Genomic DNA, 4,345 nt, shown 5'->3' on the forward strand with positions numbered 1-4,345 from the left:
GTGTACCTGACCCTGCACTTCCCCCCTGATGTGTACCTGACCCTGCTCTCCCCCTCCATATGTGTACCTGACCCTGCTCTGCCCCCCCAGATGTGTACCTGACCCTGCTCTACCCCCAGATGTGTACCTGACCCTGCTCTCCCCCCATGTGTACCTGACCCTGCTCTCCCCCCCCAGATGTGTACCTGACCCTGCTCTGGCCCCCCCAGATGTGTACCTGACCCTGCTCTGCCCCCCCCATGTGTACCTGACCCTGCTCTGGCCCCCCTGATGTGTACCTGACCCTGCTCTCCCCCCCTGATGTGTACCTGACCCTGCTCTCCCCCCAGATGTGTACCTGACTCTGCTCTGCCCCCAGATGTGTACCTACCCTGCTCTGGCCCCCCTGATGTGTACCTGACCCTGCTCTCCCCCAGATGTGTACCTGACCCTGCTCTGCCCCCAGATGTGTACCTGAACCTGCTCTGCCCCCAGATGTGTACCTGACCCTGCTCTGGCCCCCCCCATGTGTACCTGACCCTGCTCTGGCCCCCCTGATGTGTACCTGACCCTGCTCTCCCCCCCTGATGTGTACCTGACCCTGCTCTCCCCCAAGATGTGTACCTGACTCTGCTCTGCCCCCAGATATGTACCTGACTCTGCTCTGGCCCCCTTGCTGTGTACCTGACCCTGCTCTGCCCCCGATGTGTACCTGACCCTGCTCTGCCCCCAGATGTGTACCTGACCATGCTCTGCCCCTAGATGTGTACCTGACCCTGCTCTGGCCCCCCCCATGTGTACCTGACCCTGCTCTGGCCCCCCTGATGTGTACCTGACCCTGCTCTCCCCCCAGATGTGTACCTGACCCTGCTCTGCCCCAGATGTGTACCTGACCCTGCTCTGCCCCCAGATGTGTACCTGACCCTGCTCTGCCCCCAGATGTGTACCTGACCCTGCTCTGCCCCCCCCCCCCATGTGTACCTGACCCTGCTCTGGCCCCCCTGATGTGTACCTGACCCTGCTCTCTCCCCCTTGATGTGTACCTGACCCTGCTGTCCCCCCCGATGTGTACCTGACTCTGCTCTGCCCCCAGATGTGTACCTGACCCTGCTCTGGCCCCCAGATGTGTACCTGACTCTGCTCTGGCCCCCCCATGTGTACCTGACCCTGCACTTCCCCCCTGATGTGTACCTGACCCTGCTCTGGCCCCCCTGATGTGTACCTGACCCTGCTCTCCCCCCCTGATGTGTACCTGACCCTGCTGTCCCCCAAGATGTGTACCTGACTCTGCTCTGCCCCAGATGTGTACCTGACTCTGCTCTGGCCCCCTTGATGTGTACCTGACCCTGCTCTGCCCCCGATGTGTACCTGACCCTGCTCTGCCCCCAGATGTGTACCTGACCCTGCTCTGCCCCTAGATGTGTACCTGACCCTGCTCTGGGCCCCCCCCCCCATGTGTACCTGACCCTGCTCTGCCCCCCTGATGTGTACCTGACCCTGCTCTCCCCCCCTGATGTGTACCTGACCCTGCTCTGGCCCCCCCTGATGTGTACCTGACTCTGCTCTGGCCCCCCCATGTGTACCTGACCCTGCTCTGCCCCCTGATGTGTACCTGACCCTGCTCTCCCCCCATGTGTACCTGACCCAGCTCTGGCCCCCCATATGTACCTGACCCTGCTCTCCCCCCAGATGTGTACCTGACCCTGCTCTGCCCCCAGATGTGTACCTGACCCTGCTCTGCCCCCAGATGTGTACCTGACCCTGCTCTGCCCCCAGATGTGTACCTGACCCTGCTCTGCCCCCCCCCCCCATGTGTACCTGACCCTGCTCTGGCCCCCCTGATGTGTACCTGACCCTGCTCTCTCCCCTTGATGTGTACCTGACCCTGCTGTCCCCCCCGATGTGTACCTGACTCTGCTCTGCCCCCAGATGTGTACCTGACCCTGCTCTGGCCCCCAGATGTGTACCTGACTCTGCTCTGGCCCCCCCATGTGTACCTGACCCTGCACTTCCCCCCTGATGTGTACCTGACCCTGCTCTCCCCCCTATGTGTACCTGACCCTGCTCTGGCCCCCCCATGTGTACCTGACCCTGCTCTCCCCCCAGATGTGTACCTGACCCTGCTCTCCCCCCCAGATGTGTACCTGACTCTGCTCTGCCCCAGATGTGTACCTGACCCTGCTCTGGCCCCCAGATGTGTACCTGACCCAGCTCTGGCCACCCCATGTGTACCTGACCCTGCTCTGCCCCCTGATGTGTACCTGACCCTGCTCTCCCCCCCATGTGTACCTGACCCTTCTCTGCCCCTCCATGTGTACCTGACCCTGCTCTCCCCCCAGATGTGTACCTGACCCTGCTCTCCCCCCCATGTGTACCTGACCCTGCTCTCCCCCCCCCCCAGATGTGTACCTGACCCTGCTCTGGCACCCACAGATGTGTACCTGACCCTGCTCTGGCCCCCCCATGTGTACCTGACCCTGCTCTGGCCCCCCTGATGTGTACCTGACCCTGCTCTCCCCCCTGATGTGTACCTGACCCTGCTCTCCCCCCCATGTGTACCTGACCCAGCTCTGGCCCCCCCATATGTACCTGACCCTGCTCTCCCCCCAGATGTGTACCTGACCCTGCTCTCCCCCCAGATGTGTACCTGACCCTGCTCTGCCCCCAGATGTGTACCTGACCCTGCTCTGCCCCCAGATGTGTACCTGACCCTGCTCTGCCCCCCCATGTGTACCTGACCCTGCTCTGGCCCCCCTGATGTGTACCTGACCCTGCTCTCTCCCCCTTGATGTGTACCTGACCCTGCTGTCCCCCCGATGTGTACCTGACTCTGCTCTGCCCCCAGATGTGTACCTGACCCTGCTCTGGCCCCCAGATGTGTACCTGACTCTGCTCTGGCCCCCCCATGTGTACCTGACCCTGCACTTCCCCCCTGATGTGTACCTGACCCTGCTCTCCCCCCTATGTGTACCTGACCCTGCTCTGGCCCCCCCATGTGTACCTGACCCTGCTCTCCCCCAGATGTGTACCTGACCCTGCTCTCCCCCCAGATGTGTACCTGACTCTGCTCTGCCCCCAGATGTGTACCTGACCCTGCTCTGGCCCCCAGATGTGTACCTGACCCAGCTCTGGCCACCCCATGTGTACCTGACCCTGCTCTGCCCCCCTGATGTGTACCTGACCCTGCTCTCCCCCCCATGTGTACCTGACCCTTCTCTGGCCCCCCCATGTGTACCTGACCCTGCTCTCCCCCCAGATGTGTACCTGACCCTGCTCTCCCCCCATGTGTACCTGACCCTGCTCTCCCCCCCCCAGATGTGTACCTGACCCTGCTCTGGCCCCCCAGATGTGTACCTGACCCTGCTCTGGCCCCCCCCATGTGTACCTGACCCTGCTCTGGCCCCCCTGATGTGTACCTGACCCTGCTCTCCCCCCCTGATGTGTACCTGACCCTGCTCTCCCCTCAGATGTGTACCTGACTCTGCTCTGCCCCCAGATTTGTACCTTACCCTGCTCTGGCCCCCCTGATGTGTACCTGACCCTGCTCTCCCCCCAGATGTGTACCTTGACCCTGCTCTGCCCCCAGATGTGTACCTGACCCTGCTCTGGCCCCCCCCCATGTGTACCTGACCGTGCTCTGGCCCCCCTGATGTGTACCTGACCCTGCTCTCCCCCCAGATGTGTATCTGACTCTGCTCTCCCCCCCCAGATGTGTATCTGACTCTGCTCTACCCCCAGATGTGTACCTGACCCTGCTCTGGCCCCCCTGATGTGTACCTGACCCTGCTCTCCCCCCAGATGTGTACCTGACCCTGCTCTGCCCCCAGATGTGTACCTGACCCTGCTCTGGCCCCCCCCCCCCCCATGTGTACCTGACCGTGCTCTGGCCCCCCTGATGTGTACCTGACCCTGCTCTCCCCCAGATGTGTATCTGACTCTGCTCTCCCCCCCAGATGTGTATCTGACTCTGCTCTACCCCCAGATGTGTACCTGACCCTGCTCTGGCCCCCCCATGTGTACCTGACCCTGCTCTCCCCCAGATGTGTACCTGACCCTGCTCTCCCCCCCAGATGTGTACCTGACTCTGCTCTGCCCCCAGATGTGTACCTGACCCTGCTCTGGCCCCAGATGTGTACCTGACCCAGCTCTGGCCACCCCATGTGTACCTGACCCTGCTCTGCCCCCCTGATGTGTACCTGACCCTGCTCTCCCCCCCATGTGTACCTGACCCTTCTCTGGCCCCCATGTGTACCTGACCCTGCTCTCCCCCCAGATGTGTACCTGACCCCTGCTCTCCCCCCCATGTGTACCTGACCCTGCTCTCCCCCCCAGATGTGTACCTGACCCTGCTCTGGCCCCCCCAGAT

Source organism: Pipistrellus hanaki (assembly GCF_964339955.1).
Source record: "Pipistrellus hanaki genome assembly, chromosome: 1".
NCBI lineage: Eukaryota > Metazoa > Chordata > Mammalia > Chiroptera > Vespertilionidae > Pipistrellus > Pipistrellus hanaki.